Below are 11562 nucleotides of genomic sequence, written 5' to 3'. Positions count from 1 at the left end.
GTATCCAAAGTTCATACTCTCTAAAATCACTCATGCCTACAAAAACAGAAGACCATAAGACTTAAAAAAGCAAAAACAGAAAACGAATCCTCCTGACCAAGGTCCCATGCCAAAACAATCACAATTACATAAGACAAACTGTCCTATTTTAATTCTCGAACTCTGAATAAAGCATATTTGGGTTCCAGAAAAGCACCGTAAAAACACTATGTATTATTATTTGTTTATCATTTATATCATTTTAAAGCTGGAATCCTTGATGTTAAAACTGACACATTACAACAACAAAGAAGCTACAGCAAACAACAAAACCAGTGTTTTTTCCATTCGGGAGTCATAGAACAGCAGAATATGTACTTTGTTTCTTTTTTTACTGGGTGGCGCGATGCTCCTCACCTCTGCGTTGTCAACAAAACAATGCCAATGACCGTGGGGCAGACAGTGGCGCTGTTTCCCCTACTGCAGATTCTACATACAGCACTTTGTGATTGTTATACAATGCAATTTTACTGTTTAATTGTATTGCATTGAATGCATGTGAAGTGTCAGTCTTGCCCATCTGCCATCTCACTGCCAAAAATGGGGACCACAATGGAAAGAAGCTTCCGGACTGTATTGTGTTTTTATCTTCAATAATAGTTTTATGTATGTAATGTTGTCTCCGGCTGGAGCAGCCTACTACTTTTAATGATCGAATAAATGAAATCAATAGCAGCTAGACCGAGGAACTGTGTATTCCTCCTACAGTAATATCCTAAAGGACCTAAAGCCTCTCTGTGTGTATCCTGACGCCCCAGGAGGTTTTAGCGTGGGGACAAACCAGGTCACAACCAGGACAAAACCCCTGGGATCTGATTAAAACAAAACAGCTGGTGGTTGATCCAGCGTTATTACAATAACTGCATATCCCTCAGACCCACTACAGAGAGCGTGCAGTGGAGTCCCGATCCCCCCCTACAATATGAACCATGACAAAAACAGTAATTTCTGTGTGCGTGTGTACAGTGGGGCAAAAAAGTATTTAGTCAGCCACCAATTGTGCAAGTTCTCCCACTTAAAAAGATGAGAGAGGCCTGTAATTTTCATCATAGGTACACTTCAACTATGACAGACAAAATGAAAAAAGAAATCCAGAAAATCACATTGTAGGATTTTTAATGAATTTATTTGCAAATTATGGGGGAAAATAAGTATTTGGTCACCTACAAATAAGCAAGATTTCTGGCTCTCACAGACCTGTAACTTCTTATTTAAGAGGCTCCTCTGTCCTCCAAATACTGATTTTCCACCATAATTTGCAAATAAATTCGTTAAAAATCCTACAATATGGTTTTCCTGTAGATAAACTTCACCTAGTAGCATGTTTACTAATGATTACAGTGGCAACAAAAAGTATGTGAACCCTTTGGAATTACCTGGATTTCTGCATAAACTGGTCATAAAATGTGATTTGATCTTCATCTGAGAAAAAAACAATAGACAAAGACAGTCGTCTTAAACTAATAACACACAAACAATTACACGTTTTCATGTCTTTACTGAACACATGTCTAAACATCCACATTGCAAAATTACCTTGGGAATTGATTTTTCCGATGACAGCAAGCTGTCCAGCCCCTAAGACAGCCCCAAACCATGATGCTCCCTCCACCATACTTTACAGTTGGGATGATGTTTTGATGTTGGTGTGCTGTGCCTTTTTTTCTCCACACATAGTGTTGAGTGGGCCTTCCAAACGACTCAACTTAAGTTTAATCTGTCCACAGAATATTTGGAACATAAAGGTGCTCTTTAGCGAACTTCAGACGTGCAGCAATGTTGTTTTTGGACAGCAGTAGTTTCTTCTGTGGTGTCCTCCCATGAACACCATTTTTATTCAGTGTTGTACGTATCGTAGACTCGTCAACAGAGATGTTAGCATGTTCCAGATTAAATAGTACCCATAAAAAACCAGTCTCAACGTCAACAGTGAAGAGGTGACTCCGTGATGCTGGCCTTCTAGGCAGAGTTGCAAAGAAAAAGCCATATCTCAGACCGGCCAATAAAAAGAAAAGATTAAGATGGTCAAAAGAACACAGGCACTGGACAGAGGAACTCTGACTAGAAGGCCAGCATCCCGGAGTCGCCTCTTCATTGTTGACGTTGAGACTGGTGTTTTGCGGGTACTATTTAATGAAGCTGCCAGTTGAGGACTTGTGAGGCATCTGATTCTCAAACTAGATACTCTAATGTACTTGTCCTCTTGCTCAGTTGTGCACCGGGCCTACCACTCCTCTTTCTATTCTTGTTAGGGCCAGTTTGCGCTGTTCTGTGAAGGGAGTAGTACACAGCGTTGTAAGAGATCTTCAGTTTCTTGCCAATTTCTCACATGGAATAGCCTTCATTTCTCAGAACAAGAATAGACTGACGAGTTTCAGAACAAAGTTATTTGTTTCTGGCCATTTTGAGCCTGTAATCGAACCCACAAATGCTGATGCTCCAGATACTCAACTAGTCTAAAGAAGAACAGTTTTATTAACTGTTTTCAGCTATGCTAACATAATTTCAAAAGGGTTGTCTAATGATCAATTAGCCTTTGATAGTGATAATCTTTGATTACAAAACGTGCCATTGGAACACGGGAGTGATGGTTGCTGATAATGGGCCTCTGTACGCCTATGTAGATATTCCATAAAGAATCTGCCGTTTCCAGCTAAAATAGTAATTTACAACATTAACAATGTCTACACTGTATTTATGATAAATTTGATGTTATTTTTATGGACAAAAAATGAGTTTTCTTTTCAAAAACAAATACATTTCTTAGTGACCCCAAACTTTTGAACGCAATTTCTATACCACAATGCAATTGTGAGCATACAAGTCATTCTAAATTATACTACAACATCAGTCTAACTGAATATGGATCTTGTGTTGGTTGAATGTTCCAGAATGTTCTTCAGCTGGTGAACCTCTTCTTGTGTTGGGTAATGGCAGTTAGAAACAAAGACATTTTGATATTTCTCACATCAATTGTATACACACCCACGGGGCAGTGCTCAACGTCTTGAAATACACATTGAATTCTGGATATTGTGGTTTGCTTACAACCAGGAAATGTATCTGGCCCGTTTCTACTAGTGAGATGCAGAAACGCTCGTATTTAAATTTATCCAGAATGACATACAGTTAGTGCATTTATCTTAAGAAACTAGGTGGGCCAACCACATCTCACAGTCATAGTGGGCTCCCAAGTGGCGCAGCGGTCTAAGGCACTGCATCTTAGTGCTAGAGGCGTCACTCCAGACCCTGGTTTGACAACCGGCTGTGATTGGGAGTTGCATAGGGCGACGCACAATTGGCCTAGCGTGGTTAGGGTTGGGCCAGAGTAGGCCGTCATTGTAAAATAAGAATTTGTTCATACAGTGAGGGGGGGGAAGTATTTGATCCCCTGCTGATTTTGTATGTTTGCCCACTGACAAAGAAATGATCAGTCTATAATTTTAATGGTGGTTTATTTGAACAGTGAAAGACAGAATAACAACAACAAAAATCCAGAAAAACGCATGTCAATAATGTTATAAATTGATTTGCATTTTAATGAGGGAACTAAGTATTTGACCCCCTCTCAATCAGAAAGATTTCTGGCCCCCAGGTTTCTTTCATACAGGTAACGAGCTGAGATTAGGAGCACACTCTTAAAGGGAGTGCTCCTAATCTCAGTTTGTTACCTGTATAAAAGATACCTATCCACAGAAGCAATCAATCAATTAGTTTCCAAACTCTCCACCATGGCCAAGACCAAAGAGCTTTCCAAGGATGTCAGGGACAAGATGGTAGACCTACACAATGCTGGAATGGGCTACAAGACATTCGCCAAGCAGCTTGGTGAGAAGGTGACAACAGTTGGTGTGATTATTCGCAAATGGAAGAAACACAAAAGAACTGTCAATCTCCCTCTGCCTGGGGCTCCATGCAAGATCTCACCTCGTGGAGTTGCAATGATCATGAGAACGGTGAGGAATCAGCCCAGAACTACACGGGAGGATCTTGTCAATGATCTCAAGGCAGCTGGGACCATAGTCACCAAGAAAACAATTGGTAACACACTGCGCCATGAAGGTCTGAAATCCTGCAGCGCCCGCAAGGTCCCCCTGCTCAAGAAAGCACATATACGGGCGGCAGGGTAGCCTAGTGGTTAGAGCGTTGGACTAGTAATCGGAAGGTTGCAAGTTCAAATCCCCGAGCTGACAAGGTACAAATCTGTCGTTCTGCCCCTGAACAGGCAGTTAACCCACTGTTCCTAGGCTGTCATTGAAAATAAGAATTTGTTCTTAACTGACTTGCCTAGTTAAATAGAGGAGGGGTGACGTTTCCCTTAAAACATCTCATCTTTCCAACTGTCCTTTGATGTTGGACCAGCTGATCTGCGAGTTGCACAGGGATGTAAAGTGCTATAGGCTCAAACTAAAAATAGTTTGATGCGTGGACATTATTTTATACATTGCTTGCGAGTAAATAAATAAATTGGTCTTCTTTTAAAAAAGGTTGAATGTGTCTGATTATTTATGAATTATTCAACAGCAGTCGACAAGGTTGTTCTGGCTCTGAGGCCTATAATGTTGTGTCCAATAGACAATGGTATAATTTGATACAGAATATTTTTTTAATTTATAGACTAATCAACCTTTCATTTGCTGACCAGGCCCGATTCTGGCTGATATGCCACCCCTAGGTGCGGCAAAAGAAATTGCCACGCTCCTATCCCCACACAGTACAATAGTAGCCTAGGCTATCTTCATACTAAAGAATAGCTGTCCCCTTCATACTTTCCTTGTCAATTCATTATCTTATAGAATACTTCCAAAAATCTGAAAGTTTTTTAATGTGTTTTATGGAAAGGATAAATATTGCTTGTGTCTGACATACACTGATGGCTTTGATTGACAGGTGCTTTTATAGGAGTGTGCGTGTGTCCACTTGACTTATTCCACATTTTGCTGTGTTACAGCCTCAATTAAAAACTGATTTAATTTTAAATTGTCTCACCTCATCTATACATTATACTGGATAATGACAAAGTGAAAACATGTTTTAAGAAATTTTGGCACATTTATTTAAAATTAAATACAGAAATATCTAATTTGCGTAAGTATTCTCAAAACGAAGTAAATACTTTGTAGAAGCACTTTTGGCAGCGATTACAACTGTGATTCTTCTACTGGGCTTGCCATAACAAAGAGGTTCAATACTTATTGACTCAAGACATTTCAGCTATTTCATTTTGTATTCATTTGTAAACATTTCAAAAAAGATCATTCCACTTCGACATTATGGGGTATTGTGTGTAGGCCAGGTATAGAAACATCTAAATGGAATCCATTTTAAATGCAGGCTGTAACACAACCACATGTAGAAAAAGTAGTGCTAGGCGATTATTTCTTTTTTTATGTCGGTTCTGTCACGTTCTGACCATCGTTCTTGTGTGTTTTCCTTGTTTTAGTGTTGGTCAGGACGTGAGCTGGGTGGGCATTCTATGTTGTGTGTCTGGTTTGTCTATTTCTATGTTTGGCCTGATATGGTTCTCAATCAGAGGCAGGTGTTAGTCATTGTCTCTGATTGGGAACCATATTTAGGTAGCCTGTTTTGTGTTGGGTTTTGTGGGTGGTTGTCTCCTGTGTCAGTACCACATGGGACTGTTTCGGGTTTTCATGGTTCTTATTTTGTAGTCTATTTCATGTGTAGTTTCGTTATTAAAAGAACCACAAATTATAACTACGCTGCGTCTTGGTCTGATCCCTGCTACACCTCTTCTTCAGAGGAAGAGGAAGAAGAGAACCGTTACAGGTTTGTTTAAAAATAATCACGGTTTTCAATTTCAATTATAAAAAAAAAAAAACATTAAATGCACTATGCAACACAGAATAAAACAATTGATAAAGGTCCCGTGATGATCATTTATGCACATTACTTTACTAAAATATTGCAGTTGTTGTGTAGCCTATATCACATTTGTTTTACTTGATTACGTTATTTCATTCCAAGTCGTCATCTCATCTCTATAGGGCTGCTGCCTATGCTGTCTGACAAAATCACTATTTTGTATTCCTTCAAAGTAAATAAGGCATACTTTTATGACTGAACACCAAATATCAATCATTTAGATCATGTATTTTCAGGTAGATACCTGGGCAAAGCATCAGGCTGGGTCTGATTTATCTCGAGAGAAACTGCAATGTGCGCATTGAGCTAAAAAAAATGAACTAATTGAACAATTAGTTGTTTAAAAATGACTATTTTCAGTAGCTTAGGCTATGTTACTTCTCTTCATTACGGAGTCCTCTCTTTGAAGAACATAATGCCAATCCCAATGCCACTGCCATTGAATGACCGCAGCAGCAGGGTTTGTGAAGATTTGCAAATATTTCAGGAAAAATGGGTGAAAACCCATCAGACTTAATTCAAATGGTTTTGTGCTTTGAAATAGGATCTGTATTTTTATTATGCAGAAGAGCCAACAGTCAAAGACAAGGTAGAAATATATATTTATTTTGACTCAGTTAATGTGTCAACACGAATATGGGAGAGATCCTTTCCAACATGGCATTTCTTCATTTGTTGATAAATATTCATTAGTAATAACCTGAATAATGATAATAATGAAGTGTAATGGCTAGTTTCACATATCCATGGAAACAAGTGTACACACAGAATTGTGACCTCCCTTTATTGAACGGTTATGTGGGTGACCGTGTACAACCTCAAATTCCAAGACCCTCACAGCCATAGTAATAAATGTAGCCTATTGCATCTGAGCAATAGATTATTAGGGACATCCATCAACGGCTATCTCCCCATCTCCCGGCTATCTCCCACTTTAATCAAAGTGTCAAATTATGAATCAGCTTATGCAACTGGAATGATACTGAGATACAATAAGATAATGCTAGGTCAGCTGGCAAGTGTCTTCACTGACATTTTCAACCGCTCTCTGACCCAGTCTGTAATACCTACATGTATCAAGCAAACCACCATAGTCCCTGTTCCTAAGAACACCTAGGTAACCTGGCTAAATGACTACCGCCCCATAGCACTCACATCAGTAGCCATGGAATGCTTTGAAAGGCTGGTCATGGCTCACATCAGAACCACCATCCCAGAAACCCTGGACCCACTTCAATTTGCATACCGCCTCAACAGATCCACAGATGAGACAATCTCTATTGCACTCCACACTGCCCTTTCCCACCTGAACAAAAGGAACACCTATGTGAGAATGCTGTTCATTAAAGCACAGCGTTCAATGCCATAGTGCCCTCCAAGCTCATCACTAAGCTATGGACCATGGGACTGAACACCTCCTTCTGCAACTGGATCTTGGGCTTCCTGACGGACCACCCCATGTGGTGAGAGTAGGCAACAACACACCTGCCACACTGATTCTCAACACGGGGGCCCCTCAAGAGTGCGTGCTTAGTCCCCTCCTGTACTCCCTGTTCACCCACAACTGCGTGGCCACACACGACTCCAACACCATCATTAAGTTCTCGGACATCATGACGGTGGTAGGCCTGATCAGCGACGACGATTAGACAGCCTATAGGGAGGTCAAAGACTTGGCAGTGTGGTGCCGGAACAACAACCTCTCCCTTATTGTTAACTACTGTCACACCAGCCTTCGCTTTGGCTCCCCCTCCTGTTCAGCACAGGCTTTGGGCGTTGCCGGTCTTCTAGCTGATGGCAAACGCCCTTCACTCATCAACCCCGGACTTGTCTCGTCCTCATTACACACACCTGATTACAATCCCCACTCCATCACTGTATATATACTCCCTCTGCCATTTGTCTTTGTCGGTCATTGTAAAATGTTGCTTGTTTTCCTGAGAGGAATCTCTCTGACTGTTCCCTGAGTACTTTATACTTTGCACTTTGGGTTCACCCTGTGCCTTTTTGTTTATGACGATATATTTTGAGCACAACAGCGTTTGGGTTTTGTCCCGCTTTGATCTATGGTGTTTAAATAAATTCAGTAGTTCTAAACCTGCAACTGCCTCCTGCCTACTCTTCCCTACACCAGTGACAGAAGGACCGACCCAAGAAAACAGGAAACAGCAGGACATCCCGATCTCTCCGCTGTATGAGTGAAGCGCCACCACCACGACTCGTGCCTGGAGCCCTTCTGGACTGCAATGGACGAGGTGCTCCGGGCCGTACACCAACTGCAGGCTACACCACCACCTTCCCAGCTCCCTGCGGTCGTTCCAGCCACCCCACCACCATCTACATCACACGGTCAAATCAGCAACGTCCACCTGCCCCTCCCGGAGCCGTTTGATGGCACCCCAGCTCACTGTAGTGGATTTCTCCTGCAGTGTGACCTCCACCTGACCCGTCATGCAGAGACGGCCTCCGAGAGGGACAAGGTGGCCTCGGTGATCTCGGTGAGACAGGCCGGACTCTGGAGTGGGCGCACGCCATCTGGGAGAGGGACAGACCAGAAGTGCAGTCCTATGAGTGCTTCACCCAACTCCTCCGTGCCGTCCTCGACCATCCGTCAAAGGGCCGAGAGGGAGGTGAGTGTCTCCTCCGTCTACACCAGGGGTCCAGGCCAGCGTCAGAGTACGCTCTGGATTATCAGATGGTGGCTGCGTACATTGGCTGGAACAACCAGGCCCTGTTGACGGTTTTCTGCTCAGACCGAGCTGGCCTGTCACGATGAGGACCTCACGCTGGATCAGCTCATCGGCATGGCCATCCGCCTGGATAAACTCCTGCATGCCCATCGTTGCCCATCCCGGGGGTTCAGGTCTCTCCCAGGAACCTCCAGCCAGACTGAGCCCATGGAGGTGGGCACGACGCACCTTCCCACCGAGGAACGTCAACAGGGTCTCTGCTTCTACTGCGGGGAGTCGGACAACCCCTGGAACACCTGTCCCAGAAGGAGAACCAGGCGAGGAAGCAACGGGCCGAGGAGCGCTCCTGCACCTTCCCAGGTAGGCATGGACATGCCTTGCTCCTCTCTGTCCACCCAGCCCATCGTCCTCCTTGTCACCTTCCCTGACTATCCTGGTCCCCCACTGAGTCCTGCCCTAGGGGACTCAGGTGCTGCAGGCAATTTCCTAGACCGGTCAGAGGCCTTATCATTACGCATTCCTCTAGACCCTTTACAACCCCAGTTCTTGCCCTGGAGAACTGTCCCCTAGGAACAGGACTGGTGCTCCAGACTACAATTCCCATTTCCCTCACAGTTACTCACAACCACCATGAACGCATCACTTTACTCATCTTAAACTCTTATGCACACCCCATAGTTTTAGGTTTCCCCTGGCTACAGTTGCATAACCCCAGTATATCGTGGACAGAGAGGTTGTTGGGTTGGTCGCAGGAGTGCAGGGGAGGTGTCTCTCTGTCAATATGTGCCACCTCTGTGGAAAGTCCGGACCAGGCCACCCACGTCCTATCCTGGAGGAGTACCGGAACCTACAGGTGGCCTTTTCGAAGCCTCGTGCCACGTGCCTGCCCCCACATCGCCCCATGGGACTGCACTATCAACCTACTGTCTGGTTCTACCCTCCCTCGGGGGCACATCTACCCTCTCTCGCATGCAGAGACCGAAGCCATGGAGGCCTACGTCCAGGAGGCACACACCCAGGAGGCATTCTTTTTCGTGAAGAAGGAGGGAGGTCTCCACCCTTGTATCGATTACAGGACACTGAATAAGGCTACTGCTAAATTCAGTTATCCCCTGCCTCTCATACCCACTGTGATCAAACAGATACATTGTGTGAAGTACTTTACTAACTTGGATTTAAACAGTGCCTACAATCTGGTGCGCATCAGAGGGGGATCAGCACCGCCTTCAGCACCAGCTAGTCAGCACATAGCTGACTATGAAATAGTGTATGCCTATTCTGATCATAACATCTGACCAGCAGCCTGCTCTGACAGGCCCTCACCCATCCACCATGGGTAGGCAGGATACCTCAGCATCCACAGCAACAGAAGAACCCTCCTCGCTTAGTTATGTAGCTGAAGATGAATAGATGGAAAGATCAGAGATAAGCAGCATCACAGTTCACAGCCAGCCGACCTCATAGGTAAAAAACAATAATCATCTGTGTGTGGTTGTATCAGCTGTGTATGGTGGAATATTAACAGAATATAAAATCAGTAAAGTGGTCTGACTTTAGTCAGTAAACTGCATTCAGTGGTGTAAAGTACTTAAGTAAAAATATTTTTTAAATACCACTTCAGTCGTTTGTTGCAGTATCTGTACTTTACTTTACTATTTATATTTTTGACTACTTCACTTTTACTTCACTACATTCCTAATGAAAATAATGTACTTTTTACTCCATTCATTTTCCCTGACACCCAAAAGTACTCGTTACATTTTGAATGCTTAGCAGGACAGGAAAATGGCCCAATTCACACACTTATCAAGAGAACATCCCTGGGAATCCCCTGCCTCTGATCTGGCAGACTCATTAAACACAAATGGTTCATTTGTAAAGGATGTTTGCGTGTTGTAGTGTGCCCCTGGCTATCTGTAAATTAAAAATAAAATACAAAATTGTGCTGTCAGGTTTGCTTAATATAAGCAATTTTAAATTATTTATACTTTGACTTCTGATTCTTAAGTATATTTTTGCAATTACATTTGATGCCTAAGTATATTTACTTTTACTTGAGTCGTTTTCTATTAAGGTGTCTTTACTTTTACTCAAGTATGACAATTGGGTACTTTTTCTACCACTGATTGCATTTCCCCATTGGGGGCTACGTCAGTCCACTGCCATTGAGGAAAGTGAGAGGCTTGGCAAGCCACGGATCAAAGGAGCCTGTTTTCTGAGGGGCTGAGGGAGGCTGAGGTAACACATGTCTTATCCCCTGTGTTAGATAATGTTATATAAAAGACTTAAATCTACTGGGTACTGCACAAGACATGTTTGTCAGAGATCCAGGGTGTCTGTTCTCTGGTGAGCCTGCAGCACCTGCTGACAGCACTGCATAAGACTCTTTAACTAGGCAAGTCAGTTAAGAGCAAATTCTTATTTACAATGACGGCCTACCCCGGCCAAACCCGAACGACGCTGGGACAATTGTGCTATGGAACACCCAATCACGGTCGGATGTGATTCAGCCTGGATTCAGACCAGGGACTGTAGTGACGCCTCTTGCACTGAGACGCAGTGCCTTAGACTGCTGTGCCACTCGAGACACACCGATCCTGTAGAGATTTTAACCTCAAGTTCAACACCCCCTGTTTAAGTCAATAAACAGTAGAAGCGGTATTGTCCAACCTCTTGAATGATAGGGCAACAATTAGGATCCCGCATAAATAGACATACCCAAACGTAATTATTTTTCATGAGATGGCCGTCAACAATAATTGGTAAAGTTGCCTAGTTTTAGAAAGGTCTGGAACTCACCTTTCTGAGAAAAATAGTTCTAAATTGCTAAGGTGTACTCACTTTTGAGGACACAAGCTCAAGTACATAGTACAAATATTAACAAAATATGAAAAATCATACATTATTTTTTACTATTAAACAAATGTGGGGAAATAGGAATTTAAATGAC

Source organism: Oncorhynchus keta, chromosome 26, assembly GCF_023373465.1.
Source record: "Oncorhynchus keta strain PuntledgeMale-10-30-2019 chromosome 26, Oket_V2, whole genome shotgun sequence".
NCBI classification, from domain to species: domain Eukaryota; kingdom Metazoa; phylum Chordata; class Actinopteri; order Salmoniformes; family Salmonidae; genus Oncorhynchus; species Oncorhynchus keta.
This window is presented reverse-complemented; position numbering follows the sequence as displayed.